Source organism: Elephantulus edwardii, unplaced genomic scaffold, assembly GCF_000299155.1.
Source record: "Elephantulus edwardii isolate Elephantulus edwardi_28Jun2011 unplaced genomic scaffold, EleEdw1.0 scaffold00013, whole genome shotgun sequence".
NCBI lineage: Eukaryota > Metazoa > Chordata > Mammalia > Macroscelidea > Macroscelididae > Elephantulus > Elephantulus edwardii.
In genome coordinates, this window is record NW_006399763.1 from 13,056,661 (window position 1) to 13,080,100 (window position 23,440).

General features: G+C 36.6%; 1 protein-coding gene across 4 annotated transcripts in view; it reads right to left on the reverse strand.

Annotated features, from left to right (window-relative positions):
* Nucleotides 1-23,440, reverse strand: part of GRIK2 (glutamate receptor, ionotropic, kainate 2) — a 1,103,729-nt gene that overhangs the window by 622,820 nt on the left and 457,469 nt on the right. The window lies entirely within an intron of this gene.

Here is a 23,440-nt window from a genome sequence, read left to right on the forward strand (position 1 = left end):
AACAACAGCAGGTTGAACTTGTATATAATCAAAGGATTATATTTTTCATAATTGGCCCATGGCATTGTTATGATTAATGATATAGAACTTTCCACTTTCACTTTCCACTTATTTAATAAATTGTTTTCAAGTGCGGTTCATGTGCATAATATTTATTTATGCTTTTTTAGAAAAAGTATTTGCAATTAATAAATATTTGTACAAAATTCTATCATGTATTCTTGGGTCTCATTTCAATCATCAAGTCCAAATTTTCCAACAAATAGTGTTGCTTTGTCAACTTTGACTCACAGGGACCCTATGAACAACAGATCTGAACCTTTCCCTATCCAGAGCCATCCTCATAAACTCGGACATCCATGAGTCCTTTGTTAGTTTCATTGTGTCAATCCACATGTTGAGGGATTTCTTCTATCTCTAACTCTCTACCTTTCCCATCATGAAGTCTTTTTCCCAAAACTGGGCCCTCCTGACAGTTTTCCCAAAGTATGTAAGATGGAGTTTCACCATTTATACTTCTAAAGACACCTTGATTGTACTTCCTCAAAGACAGATTTATTTATTCTTTTAACTGCTAATGGGATACTCAGTGTTTGGTTTTGCTTTTTTCCCCCTCACTATCTCAACTCATAGGCATAGATTTTCTTCTGTCATTCTTCTGCATTATTCAACTTTCAGATGCATAGGAAGTAACTGAAAATGCCCTAGCTTGGATCAGGTGCACCTTAGTCTTTAAAATGGCATTCTTAGCACCTTGGAGAGGTCCTAGATAGCAGACTTTCCAGTGCAATAAGCCTTTTGATCAGTCTGATGGCCTACTGGGTAGGACACCATGCTGTCAACACAAACGCAGTTGGTTTAAATGCACTAACTCACCATGATGTAAAGACAAGTAATTTCCTCTCACATGATTTACAGCCTCTGAGAATTATAAGCAGAGTCAGTTATGAGTTAGTTCTAACTTAGTAGCAATGAGTTGAGACCAACAATATAGCTATAGTAATTCATAATTAGTATCTCATTGAACAATACTTATAGGACACAGTCAATCAGGGTTGGCATCACAACTTTAAAAATAAACAGAATAAATAAATGAGGATAAATGTATCCTTATTTCTAGAATTCTCACAGAGAACTCTACCAAAGGCTCTAGTATATTAATATGTGGTTGTCATGGAAATGTCTTGCTCAGATCTTCGCTTTAAGACAAACTGCTGAAAGGAGCATAATTGATTAACAGACTCTGATTTCTACATCTGTAACTGCACCACAGCATTCATGAGGTCACAAAATTTCATTAGTGTACCCTAACAAATTGATTGCAGCAGGTCTACTAGAATCAGGCCACCCATGCTTGATGAAAATTCTTCTAATGATCCCTCTGGCTTGGAGAATTCATGTGAACCTGGATATAATAAATTCTGCCTTGTTAAAGCTCTAAAGCTTTTCTTTTCCATCCTATCTCTTTCTTCTCATACAGCAAGTTTTTGAGAAAGTTTGCTGTCAAAGACCTTTCCAAAGTCATAAAGAACAATGATGTCAGTTTAAAGACTAAAGTGTGTCTGATTAAAGCCATGGATTATCCCAATCACTGGCTATACATCTGAGAGCTGGGCAATGAATAAAAATTAATCAGTATCTTTGAGTTGTAGTGTTTGAGAAGAATACTGAATAACTCATGGATCAAATAGAACAAGGAGGGAGGATTAGGGTGGAATACAAGCCCCACCTTACTCGGGGCTTATATAAGTTTACGGGACCTCAATGCTTTTTGGGACTCCTGCTTTCCATCTGTACTACAAACTTAGAGTTTACAATGCTCACCAGTCTCAGCAAAACTGCCCTACAAATCTACAGTCATGTGACTCATTCCCTTGACAGATCTCTGTCCCTGGGGCACCTTCCAGTGAACCATTGAACTCAATGGACATAGAGTAATGAGGGAACTGAATAAAGGAGGAACTGTTAATGTCAGAGATCATAAAGTCACAGCAAATCAAAGATTTGACTCTCCACTTCCTCTACCTGGTTTTCTACTACCTCAGCAAAAAGAATTATGAATATAAATATATTGTTTGCTTACAGTAGTCTTATTTTAGAACTTACTTCATAAAGGACTCAGGGAGCTCTGGTGCCAGAGTCTAAGGAGAATTGTATTGCTAATCCAAAGCCATGCCTCTCTAGCAGTTTAAATTCATCAGAAATTCTGAAGGAGAAAGATGAGGAGTGTCCTCTTAAGTTATGTGCAGCTTTTGTAACACAAAGGAGAGTCGGGTATGAGTCAGCTCCAACTTGACAGCAATGAGTTTTGAGTTTCATAAAAGATTTAGGCAAATACAATGGGTAATATATTGTGATAATTACTAAATATATATTCTATCTAATATAGATATGGATTTATAATGAAATAATGTCAAAATCACAGTTTTAGTATATATTCTGGCAGACATGTGATATATTGATATTTAAGTTCAACATGTTTTCACTGCTAGTTTCTAATCATGCTTGGAAAAGTGAAGGGTCAGTAAAAGACAGTAAGACCCTCAAAAGATGGTATGACACAGTGACACAGTGACTCAACAATGGACTCAAGTATATCAAAGACAATTAGGATAAGACAGGGTAAGACAAGCGTCAAATCTGTAGTTCATAGGGTCATTAGGGTCACTCTGAATCACACTATACTCAATGACATATAAGATACAACAATAAAGATACTAATAAAAGATTTCCTTTTTAAAAACTATCATATATATATTGATATATATGTTATATATATGATAGCTACATATATAATAGTTATATATATATACATATGATAGTTTAGATATATATCAGAATATAAGACAAAAAAAATCAGCTCTCAGTACAAAATATCTGAAAACAAAACAAACAAATCAACATGATACATCTCTCTGGCTTGTATTCCTGTGGTATTTATCTTTGAATAAAAACATAAATAAAAGCTGAAGTGCATTCACTCTTTGGTAGCCGAGTCATTCTTGGGGCAGAACAGAACTACAAAAGATCACAGGAATATATTCTGCCCAGCTGTGTTCCTCTGGGCACATTGTGGCAAAAGTAAAACACTGACTACAACATTAGAAGAAAATGCACATTCAGCAGGTCTCCTTTTATAGTTTATAAGGTTGTTGACTTATTTTTTTACCATAGTTAATAATTTATTTTGAGTAGTTCATTAAGAAAAAAGGAAAGAAATTTAAAGAAATGTATGTTCAATATTTGATATTTAAAGAAGATTAAAATGAATAGAAACATTAATTGGTATGCAAAATATTTTTATTACATTTAGCCTTGTCATTTATATTGCTGCCTTACACTGTCAATATATAAAACAGCAAATTCTGGCACTAACTGTCACTAGTTTTATTTTACTTAGTATTTGACACATTTTACCAAATGTCATGTCTCCTTCAATTACAATCACCACTTGAAAACTGTACTTCTTTTATAAATTTTGTTATTCCCTCTAAAGTAACATTATGCTGTTAAAATAAAAAGAAAATTAATTTCCTAGCAACCAGTGATTGGTTAAGTTCAATATTCATTGTAAAGGTAAGCATATTTACATTTCATTGAATGATGTAAAGATAAGTAAACTAGCCTTTAATATAGATATGCAAAGGGGATTGGTATGAGGAACTTCCACATATACCAATATCCACAGGTGCTCAAGTACATTATATGAAATGATGTATTATTTGCATTAAACCTATGCTTTCCTCCCATATATCGATAATTATAATATTTAGTATCTATGTACATTACACTTCCTCTCAGCCTTTTAAAGGTTGCTTTGGTCATTTTATTTCTCCACCCTATCCCAATATTTTTGATTTATGTTTGAATGAGCAGATTTGGAACTGAGGTCATATGTTTACCAGTATTTCGGGAATAAATACAGTTAGTTTTTAGTATTTTCAAAGAATTTTCTATGTATTTCAGAGTAGAAAAAAAATCATTGCACTGCTGTTGTTGTTAAGTGTCAATGAATTGAGTACAGCTCATACTGAACCTATGAACAACAAATCTGAAACATTTCCTAGGTCATCCGTGTCATATCTAATATGCTTGATCATATTGCTACAGTAACTGTGTCAATCTATCTCATTAAGAGTTTTCTTCTTTCTTTCGCTGACCCACCAGCTTTACAAGCATGCTGTCCTTTTGCAAAAAATAGCCTATCTAACAACATTCCCAGAATATATGACACGAAGCTTTACTATATTTGCCTTTAAGGAGCATTAAGGGTGAACTTTCTCTAAGACCTTATCTGTTCTTTTGGCAGTCCATGGGAGACTCAGCACTTAAAGCCATTGATCTTCCCTTTTGTCATTCATTGTCAAGCAGTCAGATGCATAATAGGTGTGATGCTAGCCTTAAAGATGGCTTTTTTCTTTAGCCTTTAATATGAGCTTCCTCTGTTCTCTAGTTACCTTAACTTCAGACATAAGGTCTTGCATATTATCGATAGCTGTGAGACTAGAAGAAAGAGAAAGAGAGAGAGAGACAAAGAGAGAGAGTGAGAGAGCACTTCCCATACTGAGGAGCAAGATTTGAATTTTTTACAAGCAAGGCTTAAATTTTTTTACCTTTTTATTTTCCTTGAGAAATGCTAAATGAGTTCTTACCTTTCTATGTTCCAATACTTTGCTTTGTTTTCTGAAAGTGCTTTGTATTTTTCTGTTTGTTTCTTTTAGCATCTCTTCCATTTGTTTTGACTTTTCAATTCTCTCATGTAATTTTCAGAGTTTTTTCTGACATATATTTGTTATTTTCTTTCTCCTCTGTCTTTTTAGCAACCTTTTGTATACTTGAAGGATAATGATTTTTATAGCATACTACTGCTCACTTAGCCTTTGGTAATTAGTGTCCAATGCTTCAAACCTATTTTTCAGTTGGTTTTAAAATTCAAGTGTGATAGACTGCAGGTTGCTGTTGTTGTTGGTATGTACCTAAAATCAACTGTAACTCAGGGTAACCTTATGAACAATGGCTCTGAACCTTGCCTATCCTGAGCCAATCTTACTGTATCTGACACATCTAACTCCATTGCCACAGTCACTGTCCACCCATCTCATCCAGGGTCTTTCTGTCCTGCACTGATCCTCTTACTTCCAACATAATGTCCTTCTCTAACGGTTAGTTAGTCCTTCCTGGAAACATGTCCAAAGTTTGTGAGGTAGGTTTTCAAAATCCTTGCCTCTAAGAAACACTCTTTTTTCCTCTCCAGGACATACTTGCTTTTTCTCTTGGCAGTTCATGGTATATTCATTACTCTTCTTCAGCAACACAACTCAAAAGACATCAATTTGTCTTCTTTACATCTGTATTCACTGTCCAGTTTTCAGATTCATAGCAAGCAATTTAGAAAACCATGATTTCTTTGGATTAGGTGTGCCTTTGTCTCTAGATTGACATTGTTGCTCATGCCAAGGGTGTTGATTGTAGAACTAAGCAAGATTAAATTGTTAACAACCACTATCTTTCATGGTACAGCCAAATGATCCAGTGGTGAGAATTTTTGTTTTCTTGACATTGAGGTACAATCGATATTGAAGGCTACAGTCTTTCACTTTCTGCAGCAAATGCATCTAGTCCTCCTCAGTTTCAATAAGCAAGATTGTGCCATCAGTTTAATATAAGTTGTTGCTATGTTTTACTCTAATCCTGATGCCACATTTTTTTTTCATAAAGTTAGCCTCCTTGATGACTAGTTTGAAAAGGAATGGAGAAAGGACACATCCCCTGTGTACTCTTTTCTTGATTTTCTGAACCAGGCAGCATTCCCTCACTCTGCTCAGAAAACAATTTCCTGGTGTTAAGCATAGGATTTGCATAAGGACAATCAAGTGTTCTTGGATTCCCATTCTTCTCAAAGTTAGTCACGATTTACTATGATCCACTCAGTCAAATACCTTTGCAGAGTTGATGAAACACAAATGGACATCCCTTTGGTATTATTCACAGTCAACATCCTTCTGACATTGGCAATGATATTCTTAGTGCCACAGTCTCTTCTAAATGTCCTCCTTCTCATGTTCACCACTGTATTTATGTGCCAAGACCAGTGACTGATGCACAAAGCATTTTACAGAAGTATCCATATAACTTTAAGAAAATATGTAAAACTGTCTTTATAATATTATGCAATTTTTATGATACATAGATACAGACAAGAAAAACGAATAGAAATAAATATACAGATGACCTCATTTCAATAAAAATGACCAATTAATGAAGTGGTTGGTTAAATCACATATACTCTTAAAAAAGTTTTAAAATGAAACATCTAACTATAAATTTATCTTCATATGTACATACATTAATGTACAGCCAAGATTCTTTTCATGGCTTCCTGATTGGAATTCCTCACCAGAGTTAAATAAGCCCCAAGCACTTAATGGATTATCCATGACTTCCAGCTTCACTTGTTTAAATGCAACAAGAACAAAGGGATACCAGAAAAGCAATGAATGTGCAGAATCAACATTTTAGAATTGTCTACTGGCACTTAAATAGAAAAAACCCTATTACTTATCTTCATTATCCTTTGTTGTTGTTGTTATGTACCATCGAGTCGCTTGTGACTCATAGCGACCCTATGTACAAGAGCTCTAAATGCTGTTCTATCCTGTGCCAACCTAGCCATCTCAAACGCACTTATTCCCACCACTCCAGTCACAGAATCGTTCCATCTCACCAAAGGTCTTTCTCTCCTTCACCTCCCCTCCACTCTGCCAAACATGATGTCCCTCTCCAAGGACCAGTCCCTCCTTGCAACATGCCCAAAATATGTCAGAGGAAGCTTCAGAATCCTTGACTCCAGGGAGCACTCTGGCTTCACCCTCTCCAGGACAAACCTGTTTGTTCTCCTAGCAGTCCATGGTATAGTCAACACTCTTCTCCAGCATCACAGCTCAAAGGCATCAATCCTCTTCCTATCAACCCTATTCTCTGTCCAACTCTCTGATGCATAGCACATAATTGCAAATACTAAAGCCCGGATCAGGCACACTTTAGTCTCTAGCCTGACACCATTGCTCTTCAGTACTCTTGAGAGGTCCCTCACAGCCAACTTTCCCAATGCAATTCGTCTCCTGATTTTCTGGCTGCTGTTACCAAGAGTGTTGACTGTGGAGCCAAGTAAATTAAAACTGTTAACTATTTACCAAGAAAATAACTTTAATTTTTATAGAAACTGTTTTCTCCTAAATTTTATTAGTTTATATAATATTTAAATACTAACTACACCAATTATAAAATTAATTTGGAAGAAATACTAATGACTTTACGATATCAAATTGTACAAGGCAAAATATCCTGTTCACAGTGTATTTTCAGAAAGATCTAGGTATAAGTTAGTGTATTTTAACCAGTATAGAAGAACAGGAGCTCCTAGTTAAAAGAAGAAAGTACCAGAAGAATGTCTATCTGTGTTTCATTGACTATGCAAAAGCATTTGACTGTGTGGATCAAGACACAGTGTGGCTGACTCTGAGAAGAATGGGAATCAAGAACTCTTGAATTTGCTTCTATGAAACCTATACTTGGACCAGGAGGTGGTGGTCAGAACATAGCATGGAAACACTGTATGATTAAAAATCAGGGAAGACGTATGTTAGGAATGTATGCTATCTACATAGCTTTTCAATCTGTATGTGGAACAGATGATTCAGGAGGCTGGGCTCTATGAGGACTAATGTGCCATCAGGATTGGAGGAAGACTCATCAACAACCTGCATTATGCAAATGACAAACCTTCCTTACCAAAACTGAGGAGGGCCTAAGGCATTTGCCATAGAATATCATGGACTGCAGCCTTCAATATTGACTGAAGCTCAACATCAAGAAAACAAAGATTTCAGCACTGGGTTAATTGGCAGCATCATGATAGACAGTGAAGAGATTGAGATTGTTAGAGCTTCAGCTTGCTTGGTTCCACAATCAACATTCTTGGTACTAGCAGCTAGGAAATCAAAAGGCGAATTGCATTGGAAAAGTCTGCTCTCAGAGGGACCTTTCCAGGGTACTGAAGAGCAATTATGTCAGCTTAGAGAATAAAGTGTGCCTAATCCAGGCCATGGTCTTCCTAATCACTTGCTATGCATCAGAGAGCTGGACAATGACTAAGAATGATAGAAGAAGAATTAATGCCTCTGAATTGTGGTGCTGGAAAAGAGTACTGAAGATACCATGGACTACTAAGAGAACAAACAGGTCTATCTTTGAGAAGATCTGGCTGCTCCTTGAAGGCAAGAATTCTGAAGTACTGCCTGACATGCTTTGGACATATTGCAAGGAGAGGCTAGTTCCTGGAGAAGGATATCACGCTTGAAGGGTTAGAGAGACAATGCAGAAGTGGAAGACCTTAGATGAGATGGACTGACTCAGTGACTGGAGTAATGGGGTAGGTGTTTCAGAGACGATGATATTAGCTCAGGATAGAGCAGGGTTCAGAGCTATTATACATTGGGTTTTTGAGTCAGAGTCAACTCGATGGCACATAACAACAAAAAGAACACTGATTAAAAATCAGTTAAGAACAGTTAAGAGAGGTTCTTCTGTCCCTAAAATGCTAATGTCTTTAATTGGTATATTAATTAATAATTTAAGTTTTTCAATATATTTTAATAGATATTTAAACTCCCCATAGTATTTATCACTTAGACTAAACAAAAATTAAACTCTATGCTGTTTAGTAGACCATGACAAAATAAGATCTACTGGGTTTCCAAAGCTGAAAATCTTTACAAGGGAGCCCTAGAGGCCTAATATAAAGAAGCTGTATTGAAATTCCAAAGGCAAACAGTTCAAATCCACCGAATGTGCTGTGGGAGAAAATGGATGATCTCCTCTCCTGTGTGATTTACTGTCTCTGAAAACCATCTTGAGGGTCATCTACGGGTCAGTTCCAACTCCACAGCAAATAACAACAGCAAATCTTTACAGGAGGAGGCTTGAATCATCAACTTTAAGGTTAGCAGCCCCACAAGATTCCTTATCACATACACAATACAAATTGAATACTAAACATTTAAAATACATATTATTTTTTAAAGTAAACAGTGCCTATTATTTTGTTATTACTATGTTAATTATATCTACTTCTTGTAAAATGAAGTTTTAGTCTAGCCATCAAATCTAAAAGAATAATCAAGATTTTGTTCAGTTAGATTTGTCTGCACTTGCCTTTGGGGCTACAGAAACTCACATTTTAAAGGTACCTTACAGACTTAACATTATCACTTATTTATTCTCCCTTTTGCCTTGATAAAGCAACGGATTTTGGGGAAAGAATACATATTTAAAGGCTGAGTCTGGTTTCTAAGAAGATTTTAAAGGCAACATTTAGCAAGAGTAATATTTTTTTTTTTAAAGCTAGAACTAGAATTCAAATTAATGGATCTTCTCCTAAGACATTTTCCCAAGACCCAAGACATCTGGTGTGGATCTTCGGTTGCTAAGGTATGACTTCTGAGATAAGACAATCAAAGACACAGTTGATCTCTGACAGATACTCTACACTACTTACATTTCTTGAACTGTCAGGATTATGTCTATATATGGTCATTTATGTTGCCAAAATTCTTTTCTATGAAAAGTATAGACGGAGAACCTGATATGGACAACTGTGTCTAATAGAAATAAATGTTGATGTCTTAAATCTTGCACTGGACCTATCTTGGCAAACAGAGCTTTTTTGGGGGGAATGCTTTCAGTCAAATTAAGGAATTCATCTTAGTATGGGAGATCTTGATCCTATCACAGATTTTTCAGTGTTTTATAAAAATCAAGAACAGACAATGAAACAGAAACACAGAGGAAGACGATTTCATGTGAAGAACGAAGCCAACAGAGCTTAATCTTCTATAGCTTCATAACTAATGCATCCCAACTATACAAATCATACAATGAAGAATTTAAGTAATGCAGAATGCCACATTAAGAATGACTGAATCTTTGTTTAGCTTTGTTTATCAATAGTCATGCCTGTAGAGCCTCATGGCCTGATGGTAAGGAGTTGTGCTGACACTCAGAAAACATGTAATTCAAATCCATCCTGTCCTGCAGGCAAAAGATGGGAAATATTCTCCAGTGTGGTTTACAGCCTCTGAAAACCCACTGGCTACTCAGCTATAAGTCATTTCCTGACGCTGTGCATCACACAAGAGGAGAATGTCCATATTTCTCCCAAGAAGGTGCTGGTAGATTTGAACTGTCAGAGAGGTATGGTCTTTGGGTTAGCAGTGCAACTTCCTGCAGACTATGCCACAGGAGTATCCTAGAGTAGAAAAATGAAAATAAAAAACAAGAATTGTGAACAACTACCAGAAACTAGGAAAGAGGCACAGAGTAATCCTCTCTCACAGATTTCAGGTGAAATCAACAAAATGTTACCCTAATTTTAATTTCTAGCCTCTAGCTTCCAAAACTATGAGAAAACACACTTCTGTTCTTTAGAGCCACTCACTTTGTGTTATTCTGGGAAAATAGCCCTGGAAAAATCAAAACATGGCCAGAGTCTGGAATAGTCTTCCTCATTTCTGAAAAAACAAAACACCACCCCAAACCAAGGCATCTTTTTAATGAAAAAAATATATTACAGATTCCAATTCTTTGTCAAACTCATTTCAATTGTCACCATCATCTCAAATTGCCTACACGTGTAACCAATACAGTTTCTTTCCATATCACTACCTCCTCTGTTGTTGCTGTTATGTGCCGTCGAGTAGCTTGCGACTCATGGCGACACTCTGTACAACAGCTCTAAACTCTGCTCTGTCCTGTGCCAATCTCATTGCCTCCGACACACTCATCCTGATTGCCCCAGTCACTGAATCAATCCATCTCCCAGAGGCCTTCCCCTGCTGCGCCTGCCCTCCAACCTCCCAAGTATGATGTCCCTCTCTAAGGACCGCTCTCTCCTTACAACATGACCAAAGTATGTCAGACGAAGCCTCAGAATACTTGCCTCCAAGGAGCAGGCCAGTTTAACCCTCTCCCGGATCAATCTGTTTGTTCTCTTAGCAGTCCATGGCACCTTCAGCACTCTTCTCCAACACCAAAGCTCAAAGGCATCAATTCTCCTTCTATCCCCCTTGGTCATTGTCCAACTCTCTGATGCATAACAAGGGATTACAAGGACCATGGCCTGTACCAGACACACCTTTGTCTCCAGAGACACACCGTTGCTCTTGAGTACTTTAGAGAGGTCCCTAACAGCAGACTTTCCCATGGCAATACATCTTTTAATTTCCTGGCTGCTGGTGCCAAGAGTGTTGATTGTGGAGCCAAGCAAACTAAAGCTGTGAACAAGCTCAATCTCTTCACCATCCATCCTGATGCTGCCAATTGGTCCAGTGGTAAGAATCTTTGTCTTCTTGACATTGAGCCTCAATCCATATTAAAGGCTGCAGTCCCTGACCCTCAGTATCAAGCACTTCAGGTCCTCCTCAGTTTCAGAAAGCAGGGTTGTGTCTTCTGCATAACGTAGATTGTTTATGGATCTGCCACCAATCCTGATGCCACATTTCTCCTCATAGAGCCCAGCCTCCCGCATGATCTGGTCTGCACACAGGTTGAAAATGTATGGAGACAGAACACATCCCTGGTGTATGCCCTTCCCAATTTTGAACCATGCAGTGTTTCCTTGCTCTGTTCTGACAACGGCCTCTTGGTTCAAGTATAAGTTTTGCATTACCATGATCAAGTGTTCTGGGATTCCCATTCTTCTCAGAGTCAGCCACAGTTTGTTATGATCCACACAGTCAAACGCCTTTGCATAGTCAATGAAGCACAGGTAAACATTCCTCTGGTACTCCCTGCTTTCAGCTAAGATCCACCTAAAATCAGCTACAATATCCCTAGTACCACGACCCCTTCTAAACCCAGCCCGGACTTCTAGCTGTTCTCTGCTGATGTACTGTTCCAGTCGTTTTTGGATAATCTTCAGCAGAATCTTGATTGCATGTGAAATCAATGATAGTGTTCTATAGTTTCCACACTCTGTTGGGTCAGGTCACCTTTCTTTGTAATGGGAAGAAATACAGATCTTTTCCAGTCAGTTGGTCAAGCGGTTGTTCTCCAGATTTCTTGACACAATTTGGTGAGCAAGTCCAGGGCAGCATCTGTTAGCTAAAATATGTCAACTGGTATATCGTCTATTCCTGGGGCCTTATTTTTTGCTATTTCTTTCAAAGGATCTTGAACTTCTTCCTTCATCACCATAGGCTCTTGATCATATATTGTTTTGTTAAATCCTTTTGTCTGCCAATTCCTTTCGATAAATTGACTCAGTATATTCTTTCCATCTTCTTTTGATACCTCCTGGATCATTTAATATTCTGCCTAAAGTATCCTTGATTATAGCAACTCGAGGTTTGAATTTGTTCTTCAGTTCCTTGAACTTAAGAAATGTTGAGCAAGTTTGGTCCTTTTGGTTTTCTGACTCCAATTCCTTGCACATTTCTTTGTAATATTTTGCTTTGTCATCCCATGCTGCCTTTTGAAATCTACCTCCTCTAGACAGTCTATTTTTACTACAAGACTTCTTGCAACCACCTCAATTTATAAGCTTCAAGGTTACCTTCATATTCCTTACTCGTCTTTTATATTGGCCTTCTCTCTCTTGTAATTCCTGTGCCAAGAAATCTGGAGGACAACCACTTCCAGATTTCTTGGAAGAGATGTATATTTGTTCCCATTCCCAAAAAAAAGGTGACCCAACAGAGTGTGGAAATTATTGAACAATATCATTGATATCCCATGCAAGCAAGTTTCTCGTGAAGATTATCCAAAAACAACTGGAACAGCACATAAACAGAGAACTTCTAGAAGTCCAGGCTGGGTTTAGAAGGGGTCATGGTACTAGGGTATTGTGGCTAATGTTAGATGGATCTTGGCTGAAAGCAGGGAGTACCAGAGGAATGTCTATCTGTGTTTCATTGATTATGCAAAGACATTTGACCGTGTGCATCACAACAAGCTTTGGCTGACTCTGAGAAGAATGAGAATCCCAGAACACTTGATTGTGCTATTGTGAAACCTATACATGGACAGGAGGCAGTCGGTAGAACACAGCAAGTATACATTTCATCGTTCAAAATTGGGAAGGGTGTATATCAAGTATGTGTCCTATCTCCACACCTTTTCAACATATATGCAGAACAGATTATCCGGGAAGCTGGGCTCTATGAGGAGAATTGTAGCATCAGGATTCGTGGAACAATCTGCATTATGCAGATGACACAACCCTGCTTGCCAAAGCTGAAGAGGACATGAAGCACTTGCTGCAGAAAGTCAAGGATTGAAGCTTTCAACATAGACTGAAGCTCAATATAAAGAAGTCAAAGTTTCTCATTACTGGGCAAATTGGCAGCATCAGATGGATGTTGAAGAGATTGAAATTGTTAACAGCTTTAGTTTGCTTGGCTCCACCATCGACATTCTTGGCCCAAGCAGCCAGGAAATTAAAAGACATATCATGATGGGAAAGTCTGCTGTTATGTACCTCTCCAGAGTACTGAAGAGCAATGGTGTCACTCTGGAGACTAAGATTGCCTTAAACAGGTCATGAAACAGGTCTTTGCCATTACTTGCTATGCATCAGAGAGCTGGACAATGACTAGGGATGTTAGAAAGAGAACTGATGCCTTTGAGCTGTGGTGCTGCAGAAGAGTATTGAATTTACCATGGACTGCTAAGAAAATGAACAGGTTCATTTTGGGGAGGGTTAAACAAGGCTGCTCCTTGGAAGCAAGGATTCCAAGCTTTGTCTGACATACCCTGGACATGCTGCAAAGAAGGACTAGTCCTTAGAGGGGACATCATGCTTGGGAGGGTGGAGGGAGAGTGCAGGAGAGGAAGACCCTCTATAAGGTGCATTGATTCAGTGACTGGAGTAATGGGGGTGTTGTGCCCGAGACAACGAGACTGGTACAGGACAAAGCAGGATTTAGGGCTGCTGTACATAGGGTAGCTATGAGTTGCAGGCAACTCGATGGCACATAACAACAAAAACAACCTCATAAAGTTTACACTTAATAATTCCTATGAACTTTCCCTGCTCTAGTCCAGTCATTATTTCACCTAACATTCTTTGGGGATGTTGTTATGAGGGGCTATTCCTTGGAGCAGGACATGATGCTGAGATGGGTGTAGAAAATGGTGAAGGAGAGGAAGACCCTGCAATGAGCTCTTGTGTGTTAGGAAGTGTGAGGATGGCATAGGTTAGAACAGAGTTCAGAACTTTTGCTCATAGGGTGACTATTAGTTGTACTCAACTCAATAACTGTAACTGTAACAACTAAGAAGAACACAGTTTAAACCCAGTACTCAACAGGATAAAGACGCAACAATCTGTTTTGATAAAGGTGTCCAGTTGGGAACCCTTAAAGCATTTCTAGTCTGTCTTACAGTCAGTTATCATAGGTTGAAATTGTCTTAACAGAAGAGATTTTAGGAGTTTTTTCCTTGGTTTTTGTTTTGTTTTGTTTTGACCATTAGTAAGAGGGAGCTCTAGGATCTATCAGTTCTCAACCCGAAAGGCATACAGTTAAATATACTGTTACTGCTATTGTCTTGTACTGTTGAGTCAGAACTGAAGGGATAGGTGAATTCTAACTGTGTGCCTCTCGGAATTCATCAGTTGCTCTGCTGTAAGAAAGATGGGCACTCTCCTCCTGTGTTATTTACTGCCTCTGAAAACCTGCTGCATGGTCAGCTATGAGTCGGTTCTGACTCAATAGTGCACAACAACAACATCAATAACAGTATATTTAATACTCTTGTGGATAGTCAACGCACAACTAGCTGAATATCCTTGTATGATATACTAAATTTATTTTAGTCTAGTTATATCTGAAAAATAAGAAGTGCTCATTTTATAGAATTTTTTGGATAATAAGAGATATTATAATTCAACTATAATGTTAAATAACACCACAAAAGACATATTTTTGGCAAGTATAAGTACCAGTCTATAGTAAACATTTCATCACACTCTCTTATTGTAATAATTTAATGAATTTTCCTCATTCTCTTCTTCCAACATGGCCTTCCTATTTATTTCTACAAAATATGTTATTTTCTATCTACATTCACTTTCAAGATAAAACTCAAGCACTAACTAATGGAAAATGTAGTTCTCAATTATACCAGTGTATGACATTTCTAGCACTTTTATAGTAGGGTGTTTGGTATTTATGCTTAAGCAATAACAATGTATATGGGACCTCTAGTGGCCTAGTGACAAGAAGGTGCATTGCCATCCCAAAGGCGTGTGATTCGAGGCCATGAACTGCTGCACAGAAGTGGGAGTCAATCTCATCCTGTATGATTAATGGCTCTGAAAAAGAGAAGTGTCAACTCATGGGTAAGTTCTGAACTGGTACACAACAATAAACAGCAATTATTCATTTGGTTTTATGTTGAACAAGGTTGTTGTGTACCATTGAGTTGCATGCTGTCAAGTTTAGATCTTTCTCCTATGAAGCAGCTGGCAGATTGGAACTGTAGGAACATCAAGTTCTCTCGGTGTGCATTTGTTTGTTGAGTTGGTATATCAAATAATCCATATTTCCATAGTGTCAACTGTAACAGTGCATTTGGTTTCCTACAAACCCCCCTTTCCCCCACTCCTAATTATTAGGAGCCTGAAAGTTGCTGGAATGAAATGGATAGACTACCAAAGAATCTTCAAGGAGGGGAGACCAAAAGAAGATTAAATGTGCTTTACTGAAAAAAGTTCAGGTTGCAGAAAACTATCTTTAACCTCAAAGAAGACATAAAGTAGACAAAGACTGGGAGCCAGACTCTATGGGAATGACTAGGTTGGAAAACTGGGAACATTCACAGGTGCATATTTATAAGCTAAATGACTAGATAATAAAAAAAGGTGACATAACTGGTGCTCAGATGGGACTCAGGCAACAATTGGTAAAAAAATGGCCTTCCAGCCAAAGACAACAGACACATCGGTAGATAAAATGAAGAATTTTATACTACCACAGTTTCAGCAGAAATGCCAGAAATTTGTCTCTGGCTCAAGAAACTCCAGGATGAGTTAGTACTTTTCTGAAATGAATCAAACTTGGTAACACCTGTGGAATTCATCAACTTGGTTCTCTAACCAAGTGGAGTTCAACAGTGGATCTTGTCATCCCATCAATGACTCAAAAAAAAGCCTCCTAATTTCTTGAACTTATTACAGAAAAGTGGATTTTTAACCATGTTCATTGAAAAACTAACAAGGAAAGCAAAACTTCTTCATATTAATGTGCAATTTTAACTTTTTACTTAAAATTATATTTATAATCTAATCAATAAGGTAGATAATCTTCCATTACACATGCTATACTTTACATACATATCTTATTATATGGGAAACAGGAGTGGCATCCAATTCCTAAACAACAAGCCTCTCGAAACTCTGTGAACTTTGAGAAATGACGATAGTTGTAGAAAGGCTTCAGGTGTTTTGTTCATAGGGTTGCCATGAGCCATGCTCAACTTGACGACAATCACCAACAACTTTATTATGTCAGAATTTTAAAAAGCTTCTTTAAGACTATGCTTTTTTCCCCCTGACTAAATTAATAGTTCTTACATGTATAAGTCATATAATGTATACATAATAAAGTTTTATCTCATATCTTTTATCCATCTCCTTATCTGCTATATAGTCTAATACCACACAATGTATATAATAGGTGTTCAATAAATATTTGGAGGATGAATCAATGAAGAAGAATATAACAAGAACTTTTCATGAAGTACTGATCTGGCACCATCTCTACATCTGTGTCTGTTTAATAACTTCACTTTTCCCTTCTGGTTCAATTTGGTCACAGGGTATTCTGAAGATTAATGAATAAAATATTTATGAATTCTTTTAGAAAGGCAAATGAAAGATCAACATAATATTTCCCCTCTGCATAATAAAGCAAGAGAATTCCTAATATCCCTTAGGCAAATTCACCCTAAAACTCTTCATTTCATTTTGTCTGAAATATTCTTCTGATTTATTAATGTGGATTTAAAGAGTGTTGGTAAAAAAGCATATCTTAGAAATTAGTGCATCAGAATAAATCCTTGACCATATTTTAAGCCATTACATCATAGAATTGTATAGGTTACACTTTTATTAAAAAATGATCTTTCTAATGTAAATATAATCACTTAGATGCCAATTGCATGAAAGTACATTGATGACTTGCTATTAAACCTATGTATGATTCCTGTATATTTTAACCTAATCTCATACAGCCCATTAACCTAAGCAATTACATACTTTTAATTATAGAAACAGTATGTTTACATAGTTTCTTTCTTACTCAATTTTCACATATATACAATAAGACATCAAAAGATTATTTGGGATTGGTGAACTTTACTTTGTACAGAAGTAGCACTTACTTGCACTAAAGTGTAGAAATAGTGCTTGCCTTAAAGTAAATGGATACAACTCATCTAGCATTTATTATGCACCCAATGCTAAGTAGTATAAATTATGGATTCAATCTTCACAGTGATACTATAATTTAGATATTAATATTTTTATTGAATATATATTTAATATGAATTAGAATAAGCACATTTGGAATTCAGAAATTAGGTGATTATAATTTTAAAGTATTTTGCTCAAAGAAATGTTAATACATGGAAATACAATATATTTAAATTTTCTATAACTAAGATAATACAATCTAAATAAAATCATGTATTAAATCCTTTGTTTAAATTGTCTTCTTACCCTTAAAAACAAGTAAGTTAAACATTTGAAGGGAAAGAAATTATACATATCATCTGTACATACTTCTAAATAGGTTTATTTAATTTTTCAATAGGGAGCTCTGGTGTCCTAGTGGCAAGAAACTGCAATGCAATTCTAAAGGCATATAGTTCAAATCAACCAGGTGCTCCACACGAGAGAGATGAAAGATGTACAATCTCCTTCCATGTGTTAAACCGCCTCTGAAAACCCTCAGCTCTGACCTGTTGGCTCTGACTCAGTGGCAAACAACAACTTTTTAAATAGGGATATGTCATCTAATAGTACATTTCAAATCACTGTCATTGAGCTAATGTTTTAAGAATGCAAACTTTACAGTATCAAATAACATCTGTTTAGTACATCAAATCTTCATTTATGGACATGATTAGATTCCAAACACAACGTTGCTTTGCAAAAATTAGTGTTATATAAAATGGAAGATGACCAAAAAAAAGAAAGAAAATGACAATTTTATTAAATAACTGTCAAACTGTGTCATGTCCTATATAACTGCCAAATGACTGATAAGATGGCCCAACCAAGTTGACATTTAACTTTAACCACAGCTACCATTAATTCTCACCTAATACCTTGGCATTGATTACTGGCAGATATATGTCATTAATGAAAAAGAGTTAGAGAATAGGTTTTTACTATTGTCATAATTGTGAAATGTTCCATAATGAGATAATCAGTAGGTGAAGAGTGAGTGAATAGTGCTATTGAATACAAGAGATAATAGCAGATGCTGATATCATGAATGGATTAATTAAACTACAAACATTGTTTCAAAATGTATGCTGTATCTGAAAAGCACTCAGAGTTTAACAAAAGAACACAAGTTATAATTATAAAAAGTCATGTCTCTTTCAATTATATAAAAATTTTAATTCATTATCCTTTTTCATTCTGTGGATAATCCACTGAAATTTATCACTTATAATTGGCAAATGAGTTTCAAAAGGGTAAGTAATTTGCTTACAATAACAACATTAGAAAGGTGTAGAAATGGATCCCATTGCAAGCTTCTGATGCCAATTTCTTAGTTTAATTTGTTTGGGGAGGAAATTGTTACAGTTGATTCAACAGTAAGGGTTTATGTTTTGGTTTTTTAGGAGACCTGCTTCATTCAAAATTGGTATGACATCCTATGTTGAAAAAGGAAAGCCAAAGTACACATTACAGCATATTCAAAGTAACATTTCTTTTGGCCTATGATTTATCATGCTCTGTTTTTAGATCTGGATATTTAAGAATTCATTTGTTTGTTTCTGATCAGGGTCCAGAGTTTTTCTACCTATATATGCATTTATAATTGCCTACCCATAAGGATCTCATGGGGAAATGAGGCAATGATACTACCTGGTGTATTAAACATGAACTACATCTCAATAATTACTGTTCTTTTATACAACCACTATTCATTGCCATTGAGTCAAATCCACTCATGGCTGACCATTCAGCGAGTGATCAGAGGATACAAAGTACATGGAAGAAGACTTTCCACCTTTCTCCCATGTCGCAAGCAGATGGGTCCAAACCACTAGGAAGGCATCATCACTGAATTAGTAGTGCAATTCCCAACAAGAAACACCACCAGAGCATCTTTATTTTATAATGTTGTATGTGCTGTGGAGTAAGAACAGACTCAGCGGACGTTAAAGTGGGTTTTCAGAGGTTGGATTTCCATAACAGGAGATATCCCATCTTTCTCTCATGAAGCAACCAGCAGATTTGAATCCTGCTTTTGGGTTAGGAGTGCCACTCAACCATTAGGCCTCCAAAGCTCCCTTATGTTACAAACATTGTTACTGTTATGTATGATCGAGTGGGTACCAACTCAAGTCAACCCTAAAGTTGATCCCGGAGGCTTTTGGAGACAGTAACTTGCTTGGGAAGTGGGGGACAGATTGCTTAACTTTCTCCCATGGAGTGGTGGTGGATCAGAGCCATGTGCCTTTGGCTTGGTATTATAACTCCATACCACTAAGCTCCCTTCTTTTAGAGGTTGTCAACTACAAACAGCATGATATCATGGATTTTACAATCAGAGTATATTTTTAAAATCATTGCTTGGGTCAATTTTCCCAAACCTGTTATGTACCAATGAACGGGAATCAACTCACAGCTGACCCTCCAGAGGGTTTTCAGAGGCTAATAATTGCACAGGAGATTGCCCGACTTTCTCCTTTGAAGCAGCTGATGGATCTGAAGTGTTTGCTTTTGGGTTAGTAACACAATTCCTTAATACTATACCACCAGAGTTCCCTATCTAAGACCTAAGGTAATTAAAATTTGTATTATATATATACATACATACATACATACATACATACATACATACACACACACACAAAATCTTTTTAATACCAGAATCAAGTAATCCTTTGGACAAAGTGAGCAAGCAAATAACTTCTGTTAAATAATTCAGAGTTCAGCCTACTGAAAACAAAACAGATATTTCTATCACAGTATATGTTTGTATGCAAATAAATAAAAATATGTTTAATGTATAGAACATAAATACTATAGTCTTGGTTTATATTAATTTTTTTCCAAATCTCTCAATTTGTTATTATTTTTTTCTTAAATTGAACACATGAAATGAAGTATGATTTATATATAGAATATAAATACTATATTCTCGGTTTATAGTCAATTTTTTCTAGATATTCCCATTTAAATTATTCTTTTTTCTTTAACTGAACACAGAGAAATCAGTTCAGAATGTTTGGTGCAAGGTTCACTCCTGAACATGTCAAAACTTACTACATAGCCACTGTAATAAAAAGAGCTGGTATTGACAAAATAGTAGACATGTAGGTCAATAGAACAGAATGAGGAACTGAGAAGTAATCCCATCCTATTATTTCTATTATAGACAGTTAATCTTTGATAAAAAGGCTGAAACTCAATAAATGAAGAAGAGATAATCCTTCTAATAAATCATGCTGGTAAAACTGGATCTCTATTTGCAGACAAATGAAATCCTACCCACATCTCATATCAATGATATACAAAAATGAGCTAAAAAATGGACCAAAGGACTGAAGGGAAAACTTAAAACTAATAGGATCCCCATCATAAAAAAATAGGTGCAAACATAGGAGTGTTAATGCATAGAAATGCATTATCAAACAGAAATAAAAAGATAAGCAAATGAGCTGATGCTTCTTTAAAAAGTAGAAAATATGCACATCAAAACTCCATAGCAGATCTACTACCTGTGAATCAATTCAAAATCATGGCACCCCGTCACCAGGTTCCAAAGGCTATAAATCTTTATAGAAGCAAACTATCCATAGTTATCCTTCAGAGAGCCTGGATGATTGAGACATCTATGCATTCCATTAGAGGCCAAGACTTAAAATATTATTGTTTTTGTTGTTGGTATTGATTTAGAGGCATAAGACTTAAAATATTGTTGTTTTTGCTATTGGTGTTGATTGCCATCGAGCCAAGCATGACTCATAGCAACCCTATGAACAAAAGGACTGAAGCCCTTCAATGACTATTTCTTCTCAAAGATCATAGAGTTTCCAGAGGCACATTGTTAGGATGTGGATGATACTAACATTATTGTTGTTGTTGATTGTCTTCAAGTTGAGCATGACTCATGACCCTATGAACAAAAGTCCTGAAGTCCCTCTACAACTACCAACATTTTCCAAAGTTTCTCAAGTTTCCGAAGGCATGTTTAGGAAGTGGATAAACTCCTGCTCCTAAATGACATAATTACAGAGTATGACAGGTTTGGAAGCAGGAGTGGCATCCACTTCCTAAATAACATGACTCCAGAAATATTATAAATTAAATGTTAATTATCATATTGGTCTTAGATACAAATTGTTGTTGTAGAGTCGGAATCAATCCATATCTGACCCTGTGGTGGGTTTTCAGAGGCAGTTAATAGCACAGGAGGAGACTGCCCATCTTTCTCCAGTGGAGCTTCTGATGGTCTCAAACTCCCAGCCCTGATGATTGCAGTGCAGCTTCTTGCCACTAGGCCACCAGAGGTCCCTGAATGTGTAAATAGGATTGAACAAACTGGAAAGAAATCTGTTCTGTTCATATATTCTATATATATGCTATATAAGTGACTATTGTTATTTTGTTGATACTTCTTTTTTTTGTTGATACTTCTTTTGACACCTTAACTTTCTTTATCCATTTCTTCCTTATTGACTACATTAGAAAATAAAATTTACAATGTGTTATTATTATTAATAAAAAAAACCCCAAATACACACACACACATAAAATAAAAACCAAAAACCAAAAACCAACTAAAAATCAAACAAGTAGTGATCACTCCCAGACAGGGAGGCAGTTATTGAGAAGAATCTTATTGCTTTCTCTCATATATGAAATAATGTGTTTGGGACATAGCAAGAAATCATAAAGACCATGGCCTGGATCAGGCAATCCATGTCTGATTGGTAATTGACTATGGAAGGAACCTCTTGTGTTCAGTAACAAGACTCTGGCCTGATATCAGGCCCTAGTCTCTAGAACGACATTGTTGCTTTTCAGTACTCTAGAGATGGCCTACTGCTGAGGTCCCTGAGAGCAGATTTGCCCAGTAAAATTCCTCTTTTGATTTCCTGACTTCTGGTGCCAAGGGTGTTGATTGTGGAGCCAAATAAGCTGTAATTGTTAACAACCTCTGTCTCTTCTCCATCCATCATGGTGCTGCCAATTGGCCCAGTGATGAGAAGCATATAATTAATTAGCATTTATAAGCATAAGTTATAAATGCTAATTAATTATAAGGAGTTCATCCAATAACACAGCTCAGATGACTTAATGGATATAGTTGTACTGCCAACCCAAAGGCACATGGTTCAAATCCACCAGTTGTTCTGAATAAGAAAGGTAGCTAATCTCCTATGTGATTTACAGCCACTAAAAAAACATATGAAAGAATCAACTATAAGTTGGCTCTAATTCTACAGCAGTGAGAATTAGAATATAGGCAATAACAGCTTTTATAAAAATTATCACAATTCTACTCCAAGTCCAACTCAATATGCTGTATATCTGTTTTTTAATATTTTCAATCAGTGCTATATATTTTAATGTCCTATATTCTTATATGTTAAATATTGCGCATTTATAATTGTTGCTGTTGTTATGTGCCATCAACTCCCTTGCAACTCACAGTGACCCTATGTGTAACAGTTCTGAACCCCGCTCTATCCCGAGCCAACCTTATTGTCTCTGACACACCTACTACCCCAATTCTTCCAGTCACTAAGTCAATCCACCTCATTGAGGGTCTTCCTAGCTTGTGCCCCACCCTCCCAAGCACAATGTTCCTCTCCAAGGATTTTTCCCTCCTTGCAACATGCCCAAAGTGTGTCAGCTGAAACTTCAGAATCCTTCTATCATCCCTAATCATTGTCCAGCTTTCTGATGCATAGCAAGTAATTATAAAGATCATGGCCTGGATAAGGCACACCTTAGTCTCCAGACTCTTTGGTACTCTGGAGATGTCCCTGACAGCAGGCTTTGCCAATGCAATTAATTTGTCTTTTGATTTCTTGACTGGCAGCCAATGCAACTTAATGACCAGAGTCAAATAGTATTAAAAGTGTTGATTATGGGGCCAAGCAAACTGAAGCTTTTAACATTCTCAGTCTC